The following is a 12,499-nucleotide window of genomic DNA, read 5'->3' as shown; positions in this document are numbered from 1 at the left end:
GTGTCCACTGCCAGCCATCCCTTTCCATGTTCCTTCATGTTGTAACCTGCATTTTGTTTCTCTTTTTTTGCTTCCCTTTTTCCTGTGCTTCCCTCCATGGGCACATCCCCCAAGGACCTCTGCCTTCTTTTTTTTAAAAATTTTTTAATGTTTTTATTTATTTATTTATCAGCGAGAGAGAGAGAGAGAGAGAGAGCACGAGCAGGAGGAGGGGCAGAGGGAGAAGCAGGCTCCCCTCCGAGCAAGGAGCCCGATGCGGGACTTGATCCCAGGATCTCAGGTCATGACCTGAGTCGAAGGCAGACGCTTACGGGATTGAGCCACTCAGGCATCCCTGCCCTCTTTTTATTCTGCCTGTCTGTGAGATCTCATTTCTTTTCATGATGTCTCCTTCGATCTAGTCCTGAACATCAGACTCGCCGAGACACCCTGTTCTTGACAGAAACTTAACATACCTAAGATGGAAAACTTCGCTAGCCCTACATGATCCATTCTTCTGAATTCATCTTATAATTTTGTCAGAGTTACTCCTGTAACGTCTTTGGTTGCCCCCTCCTCCATACCTATAATAATTTCTCCCCAAATATAGCTATTACTTCCTCCCCTACCTCCACAGTGTCTGCTGTGTTCGGTCATTTCCCCTGCTATCATCCTAGCTCAAAAACTTATTATATGCTGCATGATTGCAATAATCTAACTCAGTGAGTCTCACCCCTGGTTGCACATTAGAATCACCTGGGGGAGCTTTGAAAAAAATTCTTGTCTGGTCCCAACCTCAGACATTCTGATTAAATTGGGCTAGGGGGGGCCTAGCCTTGACTTTTAAAAAAACAACTCCCCAGGGGATTCTAATATGCAGCCAGGACTGGGAACTACCAGCTAACCTTCAGTTTCTCCCCGTCTTCAATCCATTTTGCATGTGAGATAATGATTCTAAATGGTTCTTTCTTCATATACACCCACTCAAAAGCTTTAATTCATTAGCACCTATGAGATAATTTTCAAATTCATTAGCTTAACTTCTGCCGACCCATAATCTGGTCCAATCAACCCTATTAGCATGATTGCACGATCCACTAAGGCTTCATCTCCTGAACTGGCCTTGCAATTTCCTGCCTTCATGCACTGTTGATACCCCTTTTCTGTACCCATTTCTGCCTTCTGAGAATACACTTGACGTTTCTGCATTTCCAGCCCGAAGCTTTTCCCTATTTTGCCACCTGATCACATTTCTTCCTTAAAATCCAAATCATTTTCAATTAATGCCAGACCCTAGTTACTTTTCACTGGAGCCAGTTGGTTGAAAGATCAGGCTTTTGCAATAGACAGAAACAGGTTGAAATCCTAGATTCTCTGCTCCCTTCCGTGTGACTTTGGGGTGTCGTGGAATCTCCCTGAGTTTTGTTTCTACAGCCTGTTAAATGAGGTTACCCACCTCTTAGACTTTGCTGAGAATTCGGTTAAATGGACTCAAGTATGGAAAATGCCTCACACATGAGATGTGCTAGATAAATTTATTTATTATTTATTAATATTTATTAATTTTAGCTATTTATTTAGTATTATCAGTGTTTGTATATATGTGCCATTGCCCCAAATAGATTGTAGAGACTGGAGTAAAAGACTGACTCTTACAAAATCCTTATGCTCACAGTGTCTGTTGTTCCTTGAATATAGTAAGTGTTGCTTGATAAAAACTTCTAAATATATCAAGTGCAATTTAGGTGACCATGACCTCTAGCCTGGCTGTGGTGCCTTTTGGTGGTAGATGGACAATATATAAAAAATTCTGATTGAAAGCTTGCCTTTTTTATAGCATAGCTTTTGAAAGAGATACAAAAACACCTTGAAGTATTTTGAAATGTTTACAGTTCACGAGGTGTAATTCTAATGTCACTCTTTCAGGGTCCCTTAATATCATGAAATTCAGCTAAATGTATTTGGTCCATCCTCCAAGAAATGACTGTTTATATAATCCTAACAAAAATGGACCAGCAACACGAGGTTGAATTAATTCTTTTGAGGCTACTTTCCTGATTTTTATGTATTCCTTGTCCAGAAAAGCCGTGGCAAGTGACGCATTCCTTGTCTGAATATATCCTTGATTAAACTCTGTGCAAACAGATTCCCAATGGGATTACGTAAGGAATACTCAGGTCACTTCAGAGATCAGCATATCTCACTTCATGAGGTTTTAAGTCATAGAAAGTCTAGTTTAAGGTATTTCTCTTTTCCAGCTTATTCTATTGGGATTTTCTCACCTTATGCCATTTTCTCCTAATCCCTCTCAGTAGAGCTAATTCTGAAAGGCTAATCCAGAATCAATTTGCCTTTTAGGAAAGTAAACATCAGAACGATTGACGGGAAAGTTCTGCCCAAATGCCAGAAGCAATCAATCCTAACATCCTGCACACACTATTATGGACTGAATTGTGTATCCCTTCCTCCCACCCAAATTGCTCTTTTGACACCCTAACCCCCACTGTAACTGCATTTGGGGAGAAGGCCTTTAAAGGAGTGATTAAGGTTAAATGAGCTAATAAGGGTGGGGCCCTAATTCTATAGGATTGGTGTTTTATAAGAAGGGCACGAGATCCCAGAGATCTCTTCTTGTCACAGAGGAAAGGCCACAGGAAAACATAGTGAGAAGTCTGCCACCCGGAAGCCGGGAAGAGAGAACTCACTGGAAACTGACCGGGACAGCACCTTAATCTTGGACTTTCCAGCCTGCAGAACTGTGAGAAAATACATTTCTGCTGTTTAAGCCACTCAGTATGTGTAATTTTGTTGTAGACTGATACACACATTTGCAGTCACATTGATACACACACAGCAAATGCAAAATTTTCAAAACCTTATTTTCTGAAAGGAAAATACCCAATTTCTTCTCTCCCCTTCACTGCTGGTCAGCCTCCACTCTTCGCCCTGGCCTCGCCTCCTTGACTCAGTCACTGTGACCCTAAGATTTTACCATCGACCACAGTAAACTTTGACAATCCCATATATAAAGTTTTCCTATTAAACCTAGAGTACAATGAGGACACAGCCATCCATAACCCTGGGGAAAGTTTTTCTGAACTGCTGCATTTTTCCCGATGAATCACTGTTAACCCTGTAAACACTGGCTCCTTATGATCCTTTGAGGGATTTCCAAACTTTAAAACCTTTCCAAATATGCTATAGACTTCCATGTCATCTTCAACATTAGATGAAACTTAACTTCCATCTCTTGTTCACTTGGGGTCATTACCGTGATGTGCTCATAATGAAGCTATGGACATACGGAGGTAGATGTTGGAATTTCATTTTATTTAATTCCAGTATAATTAACATACAGCGTTAGACTAGTTTCAGGTGTACAATATAGTGATTCAACAATTCCATACATTACTCAGGGCTCATCACGACAAATGTGCTCCTTAATCCCCATCACCTTTTTCACCCATCCCCCTACCCTACCCCCCGCCCCTCTGGTAACCAACAGATTGTTCTCTGTAGTTCAAAGCTTGTTTTTTTGTTTGTCTCTTCTTTTCTTTGTTCGTTTTGTTCCTTAAATTCCACATATGATTGAAACTATATGGCATTTGTCTTTGACTGACTTATGTCACTTAGCATTATACCCTCCAGATCCATTGATGATGTGGCAAATGGCAAGATTTAATCTTTTTTATGGCTGACTAATACGCCATTGTATAGGTACCACATCTTCTTTATCCATCATAAGTCATTGGACACTTGGGTTGCTTCCAAAATCTGGCTATTGTAAATAATGCTGCAAAATGCATAGGGGTGCATGTATCTTTTCAAATTAGCATTTCCATATTCTTTCAGTAAATACCCAGTAGTGGAATTACTAGTTTATATGGTAATTCTATTTTTAATTTTTTGAGGAGGCTTCATACTCTTTTCCACAGTGGCTGCACCAGTTTGCATTCCCACCAACAGTACAAGAGCGTTCCTTTTCCACCACATCCTCACCAACAGTTGGTGTTTCCTGAGTTTTTTATTTTAGCCATTCTGACAGGTGTGAGGTATTACTGCATTGGGGTTTATTTATATTTCCCTGATGATAAGTGATGTTGAGCATCTTTTCACGTGTGTGTTGGCCATCTGGATGTCTTCTTTGGAGAAATGTCTGTTGATGTCTTCTGCCCAGTTTTAATTTTTTTTTTTTTTTGGTGTTGAGTTGTATAAGTTCTTTGTAGATTTTGGATACTAATCCCTTATCAGATATGTCATTTGCAAATATCTTCTCCCATTTAGTATATTATCTTTTTGTTTTGTTGATGCTCTCCTTTGCTGTGCAGAAGCTTTTATTTTGATGTAATCCCAATAGTTTATTATTTTAGTTTTCCTTTTCTCAGGAGACATACCTAGAAAGACGTTGCTACTGCTTGATGGCAGAAAAATTACTGCCTGTGCTCTCTTCTAGGATTTTTGTGGTTTCTGGTTCTTTGAAGAATGCTGGATTTCTTCTCCTCTCCCCTTCACTGCCGGTCAGCCACCGCTCTTGGCCCTGGCCTGGCCTCCTTGACTCAGTCACTGTGACCCTAAGATTTTACCATCTTATGTATAGGTCTTTAATCCATTTTGAGTTTATTTTTGCGTGTGGTGTAAGAAAATGGTCCAGTTTCATTCTTCTGCATGTAGCTGTCCAGTTTTCCCAACACCATATGTTGAAGAGATTGTGTTTTTCCCAGTGCATATTCTTGCCTTACAATCCTTTGTCAAAGATTTATTGCCCATATAATTGTGGGCTTATTTCTGGGCTCTCTATTCTGTTCCATCTGCTCTGTGTCTATTTTTGTGCCAGCACCATACTGGTTTGATTACTACAGTTTTATAGTATATCTTGAAACCTGCAATTGTGATGCCTCCAGCTTTGTTCTTCTTTTTCAAGACTGCCTTGGCTATTCAGGGTCAGATGTTGGAACTTTAATAACATATTCTTACATATTAGCACTTATTATATATCAGTGACTGCTTTAATCCATTTGCATATGTTAGCCCATATAATCGTTGAAAGCACAGGTTTAAGGTAGGTGCTATTATTGTCCTCATTGTATAGACAAGGAGGTTGAAGCACAAAAATGTCCTTAAGGGTAGTAAGGGGAGAAGCTGGTCTTTGAAATGAGATTGGATGGCTTTAGAGCCCATACACTCAACTGTGATTACTTTTACTGCCTCTACTGAGGACTGAATTGTGACTTCAACAGGGGCCAAACACTAGCCATTGCCCTAGAATATACTTTCTTGCAAAATTCTTTGATGTCAGCTAATATTTAGATGGTTGACTCTTTTTCATAAATGCCATGCAAAGCTTATACAGGTACAGCAGCTTCCGGGGTGTGTGATGGAGGTGGATTTCTGCAAAACACATGAGTGACTTAGAAGCTGCAGCAGCCCTCTCCCCAGTAGAGAGCACAGTCTCCAATATCATTGTCTTCTGAATTTTTATATGGATTCTTTGACCTCTCAGGGCAACTCAAATCTTATCTATAATTGCAGCATGCCTAATGTGCTGGGTCACATTGATAGGTGTGCTGTACATTGGGCAGCTCAGAACTTTAAAAATGCCGCACTGCCCAGTACTCAGATCTTGGTTTCTGATGCCATTCTCCTGTAAAAGGAACAAAGGTTCTTTGGAGAAATGACTGAGTCTAGGACTGGGGCAGTAAATATACAGGATAAGCCTGAAGCATCTTGTAGTGCCAGAAAGTAAGAAAGTGCTGAAAACAAAACAAAGCAACAACTAAAAACCCACACACAACCAGTGGGGAATATCAAAGAGATACAAGAAACATCTAAAAGAGCTCCCAATAGCCAAAGCTAGAATAATTTGCACAACAAAATAAATAAGGTAGTATTAGATTATAACCATAAGTATAAAATAAATATCCAGGAGTCCATACCGATGAAAATAAATGAGTGAGTAAATAAATAAATGGGGGAAAAGACATAAATTTCCTATATGAAAGAATTCCAATTAAATTATACAGATAGTTCATCCTGAAAGAAATGGAGTATAACTCCTTACTTCTTAACTGTGGATTGTGCATAGTGACTTCTTTCCAAAGAATGTAGTATTGAAAGAATGACTTCACAGTGGGAAAACCAGACAAACATGACCTCATCCAGCTGATCAGGGTCAACATCAACAGTGGTAAGTCATAGTGATAGCCTATATCGTGGGTAGATGAGATGAAACTGACCTTTGTGATCTTCCCCGATTCCTCCATTCTAATCATGAGAAAAATGTCAGACAAATCCCACTTGAGGGACATTCTGCAAATTATCCAACTGGTACTTCTCAAAACCGTAGTCATTAAAAAGGCAAGTCCGAGAAATGGTCACAGCCAAGAAGAGCCTAAGGAGACCTGACAGCCAAGTGTAATATGGTATTGTGGATGGCATTCTGAAACAGAAAAAGGACATTATATAAAAACTAAGGAAATCTGGGGGCGCCTGGGTGGCTCAGTTGGTTAAGCAGCTGCCTTCGGCTCAGGTCATGATCCTGGGGTCCTGGGATCGAACCCCACGTCCGGCTCCCTGCTCAGCGGAGAGCCTGCTTCTCCCTCTCCCTCTGCCTGCCACTCTGCCTACTCGTGCTCTCTCTCTGTCAAATAAATAAATAAAATCTTTAAAAAAAAAAACAACTAAGGAAATCTGAACAAAGTATGGACTTTAGGCAACAATAATGTATCAGTATTGGTTCAATGACAAATGTACTATTCTAATGTAAGAGGTTAAATATAGAGTTGACTACATGTGAGGTATATGGGATTTCTCTGTGCTGTCTTCATAATAGTTCTATAAATCTACAACTATTCTAAAATAGTTTTTTTTTTTTTAATTAAGTCACTTTGCAAGGCATCTATTGCCCAGGCAGTGTTGCCGAGATGCAGGAACATGACCGACCAAGCTCCAGCTCCTTGGAGTCAGATGTAACCAGACTTTTCCCATTCTTCTCCTTTGCTCTCCATCCAGGAGGCCATGACTTGAATATAGCCGGCCTCACAGTTCCTGGGACCCTTGGCTCCTACTTTGTGTTTTCCATAGTTCTGATGTCCTCAACATTAATGATGTAATTAGACACTTAGGCCCAATAGAATTTGCATTTCCCATAAATACCTCCCCACATCATTCTTTATTTGTGGCTCTGATACCACAGCACCTTCCTTTCCACCCAAACAAGATTCAGCTCCAACTGTTGACTACAATTTAATCTAGCTTTCTGCGGCCCTGTTTCAGTTTGAAATGCCAGGAGCTACCTTTTACAACTCAGATAAGAATACTTAGTCGTTTTGAAAAGCTTTGGGTCATGGAAGGTGCGTCCGTATAACTTTTTTTGCCTCTTACATCCATTCACATAATGGACAGTGTTCTAATTCAACAGTAAGAGGTGCTGTCTGCCCCACAGTATCCCATGATGCAGAGCGCACGCGCGCACCTGCGTGCACACATGCACACGAACACACACAGACAACTTCTGATCATTATGTTTTCTTAATTTTAATGCCATTCAGAGAAAATTACTCCATCTTAATCTGCCTAACTCAGTAGCATGACACCCCGAAAGTGTTCTCAGAGGTTGTGAGATGGGTCACAGGTAATGTAATTACAAAAACAAATGCTTGTGTTGATGATCTATTTTTCAAAAGGAAGTAATGTAGATTTAAGATTATCCCTCTGTAATCCAGCATTATGTGCATCATAGTGGAGGGGATGCCAAGTATAGTAGTGAGCAACCTTACTGTGAGCAAGTCAAGCACACCATGATAATTCAGAGGAATTTTATAAAAAGTCTTGTCTTCAACTTTGATCCATAGCTTCTAATTTATGAAAAATTCCACAGTGCATCAGGGGTTGTGCTCACCCACCTGCTCAACAGGCATAGATGCTGCCCTCCGGCCATCTGGGGCTTCCCCACATGGCTGCCCCTCTCATGATCACTATGGAAAAAACTCCCCCCATTTGGGAGCTCTCTCTCCTCTTCTGGCCAAATACCCACTAGACCCTCAGACTTTTGTCTTCCTCCTCTCTTCCCTTCAACCAGCATGCATCATCAGTCATGTCCTTGTACTCACATCCACGGTATGATTGTGTATGTGTGTGTGTGTGATGGAGGCTGGGTGGGTGACAGATTGGCTGTTTGTGCAGAGCATGCATCTCACATACCCAAGCTGGGCCACTGTATGATGCTGAAAGAGTCTCTGGGACTTGCCTAGCCTTGAGTTACACCAGCAAATGCTGCCTTTTGTTGTCTCTACCTATGGTAAGTGCTGTCCCCCAGGAGGAAGGGGTCCTTCATGCCATATGTGAATGAACAGTGCTCTTGCTTGCATTCTAACATGCTTTTTGAGAAGGCAAAAAGGAAGTGGCAGGGCCCCAGCCATCTTGGCTCATTGCTGACATCCCCATCAGTGCAGGCCCTGCCTGGGAGCATCATCCATCATGTATATCATAGAAAAAAGTTTAAGAATTCATGTTCTAGGTCCCTCTATTGAGATGCAATTTTTTTCCTTCTGTACAGAACAGAACTGATCTATGCTTGAAGGGCTCCATTACTGAGATGGAGATACCTCATTCTTCCCTCTACCTCATCTTCTCTTCCTCACGGGCTTGCTTCTTCTCTATCCACAAAGAGTGGGGCACCCTGCACTGTCCTTGTCACTGAATATAATTTTTGTGACACCTCTACCCTGACCGTAGCCATTAGTGTTGCTGTTGATCTCTCTTGCTGAAGTTCTTCTCTTGATTTCCCTTTGTCTCATCACATTGTCCGCTTTCTCGGACTTTGCATTCAGTGCTGCTTACTTCTGCACGGATAACTGACCCAACACAGTGCAGTTGGGTCTGTGTCTTCTGGCTTTGCATGTTTTCTGCTAGGTGTCGAGGGGTTGATTTTTATTTGCCACCCAACACATTTTCCTCCAGGTTGCTTCTGTGGCTGAAACAATTCCAAAAGCTTAGGGTTACGTTGTCATCTCCCTTTCCAGGTCTGACCTTCTATCTGGAAATTCAAAAATACTACCTTCTTTAGTTCAGGTATGGAAGGGAGGTCTTTTAATGGTACCTGAGAGGAGAGCCATTAAGTTTTTGTTAACCATTGGCATTATATCCTAGGTGAGCATATCATATAGCCTAGGCATAGGGCAGGGCACAAAAGAAATAAGACATAAGGCAGTTAAGATTTTTAGAGGAAAGGGGGTAGTTGTGAGCACTTACAAAAATATTATTAGTCAAATGAACAAAACAGAGTGTGGCAAGTGCTCTAGAGTCCCAAGAAATTGGGCAAGAATTACAATGCCTCTAGTAGAATAGTCTGCAGGATACAGAATAGTCATGAAGATTCTTTCCTACACAGTGACAGCAAATACAACTCCAGAGACACATAACTTCAAGGATCCTTGGTCTAAGAACAAACCATGTTTCTGTACCATTGGCTAAGGATCACATGCCTTGAAGGCTAACAAGATCGTAAAAATGGGTAAAGATGAGATTTTAGGTTAATCGTGTACTTATTTAGCTGTCTTTGTCTTCTAGCTTTCATTTTTCTTACCCTCATGGACTTAAGAAATGATCCCTGAGGTCCCTTCAGATTTTCAGATGTTGTGATTCTAAGAAACACTTTATCAGGGTTGCTCACAATTTGTGAAGATCATTAGTTACTCAACAACCAGGAGAATGATCTGATATGAGTTTAACCTCCACTCTCTGCCCTGATCAGTCCTCATAGATGTGCCAGAGTGTAGTGAGTGGGCAGTAGAAAGCCATCAGAAGGAAGGGAGAAGAAACAACCAGACAGCCACCAAAAGCAAACTCAAGTCCAACCATAATACTTACCTGAACTGAGAACAGAAATAACCCACAGCCCAACCCCAGTTTTCTTCCCATTCCCCCCAACCTTGCTCTACCCTGCACTGTGAATAGCCGTTTGCACATGTGTGTGGACACACTGACTTGCACTTCCAAGCTCTGTCCGCCATCCCTTCTTCCACCTACCCCTCCCCTTGGTCACTTCTCATACTTAGATTGATGCATGCCAGTGGCATTGTCTACCCTGAATCAGAGAGACCTGGTGGAGAAGGCCTCGCAAGAGACCTTCATATGCTGGAACCATGTGATCAGGGAACTCTAAGGTCCAGGTACTAGAAGTATGGTCAAAAAGGGCAAGCTAGGGTTCCAGTAACATTACCTCTTAGCCCCTGGACTGCTCACCCCAATGTGAGAAATACAGCTAGGGGAGGACTGGAGAAGGGGCCTCCAAAATACTGGGCCCAAGTCTTAGGTTGAGTCTGTATACTCCTACTTATAATAAAAAAAATGTGGAAATGTAATTGTTCAAACATATCCCGGTTGTGCCGTGTATTAAGCAATATAACAAAGGTGGCACACATATCAAATCTTAAAAAAAAACCAAAAACCTAATGGCAGATAATACAGAAATTTTTTTACTGTAAAGCTAAAGAGAGGTGGACTGTTGAGCCAATGTGAATGATTATTACTAAACCATTACATATTTATATATACTACATATATTTATATATTATATAATTAGATGACTATATATTGTTAACATTTGATTGTAGCTCCGAGTGTAGAATCACTTTATTTGAAATGAGATCACACAGCCAAACAATAAAAATCTCGCCCTGGAGCAACAGGGCAGCAGGCCAAACCTCCATATTGTGTCCCTCAGCTTAAATTTCGTGTGGCTTCCAGCTCTATTTCTGGGAAAGAACGGGCTAGATTATCTCTAAATTCCTTTCTAATGCTGTGATTCTCAGATTCAAATTCAGCCAACATTCAAGTAGCATTTGCTGTTTGCACCATGCCAGGTCAATTCACGGATCTTCCATCAATTCAGCCTTTTCTGGGAAATACTCTTCACCCGCTTAAAGGTGAGGAAGTGAAAAGTCAGAAAAGGAAAAGGACTGGGTGTAGATCTAACAGCTGTGAATGCACAGAGGTGTTCCTTGAGCACAGAGCCTTTACCTCCAGGTCCAGAGGCCATCCCGCTGCAGCATGGTGGTGTCCGAGGTCGCCCGGGGGAACCACAGCCTCCCGTAGAGCAGGCTCTTTGAGGAAGAGGGCCTGATCCACGGCTGGGTTGACAATGCCAAGAACAGGGCCTGGAATGTTGTCGGCACTCCCAAACAACACTGCTCGTTGAACAAACCAACAAATGCAGAGCTGTACTAGATGGGTAGCTACCCATCTACTAACGAGAGAGAAGTAGTGAAATATTTGACATCAACACTTTGTTTCTAAGTTCACCTCTATTTTCCACAACATTCTGAGCCACAGTCAACACAAATCCTGGCTTTATGGGATAAGTTCCTCTCCTACTTTGAGGATCTGTCTTTTCAGTTAATATTTTTTTTAAGGACATTTTCTCTCAACTTTCTCCTGTCAATATCCATCTGATGCTACCTTGGCCAATCTTTTTTCTGACTTAACAGTATCAGGCTTTAATACATCTATCTGGGAGAGGAAACACTGTTAGTGTAAAAAATTGATAGCCTCTCTGCTATAGACAGATCCAAATTTTATCAAAACCATCAGCTACTGGGCGCCTGGGTGGCTCAGTTGGTTAAGCGACTGCCTTCGGCTCAGGTCATGATCCTGGAGTCCCGGGATCGAGTCCCGCATCGGGCTCCCTGCTTGGCAGGGAGTCTGCTTCTCCCTCTCCCGCTCCCCCCTCTTGTGCTCTCTCTCTCTCTCACTCTCTCTCTCAAATAAATAAATAAATAAAATCTTTAAAAAAAAAAAAAAACAAAAACCATCAGCTACTCTTCTACTTGTTTGATATTTACTTTAATTTCTTTCAGAGGCTCATAGCTTTAGAAGAATCCTTCAAGATAATCCAGGCCAATTTTTTTTTTCCAAATTGGTACAGATGCTAAAGTGATAAGTAAGAAGACCTTTAGGTGGTATATAAGCAAAGAGTACTTTTTCCTAGTAATTACATTTTCTAATATTCGTATTTGTTTTAAATATGTTTTCTAGTAGTTGATAGTTTTCTAATAATTATATTTTCCTTTAATGAGTAATCAAAAACTATATACACGCATGTGCCTATATATCTGTAGATCTGTATCTGTGTATTTCTAACTGCATCTGTATATCTAGCACACTAAACCTGAAACATTATGAATATTATTGTTTAGGTCAGGGCTATAGTGGGCAGATTTCATTTGAGTTTAAAAGATTAATAGGGGTGCCTGGCTAGCTCAGTCCAGTAGAGCGTGCGACTCTTGGCATTGGGGTTGTAAGTTCGAGCCCCACATTGGGCATAGATATTACTTAAAAATAAAACCTTTAAAAAGATAAAAGATGAATGGATTTAAAGAAATAATGAAAAAAATTAAAGAAATGTTAAGTTAATAATAATACAGATGGTCCTTGGATATGTCAGAGGTCATGAAGAGAGCAACTGAGTTTGGAAAACACTTTGCTAATCCAGCCACATCATTTTATGTCTAAGGCACAGGGA

This window comes from Leptonychotes weddellii, chromosome 14 (genome assembly GCF_054177405.1).
Source record: "Leptonychotes weddellii isolate Sample4059 chromosome 14, ASM5417740v2, whole genome shotgun sequence".
NCBI lineage: Eukaryota > Metazoa > Chordata > Mammalia > Carnivora > Phocidae > Leptonychotes > Leptonychotes weddellii.
Note: the sequence above shows the minus strand (reverse complement) of the source record.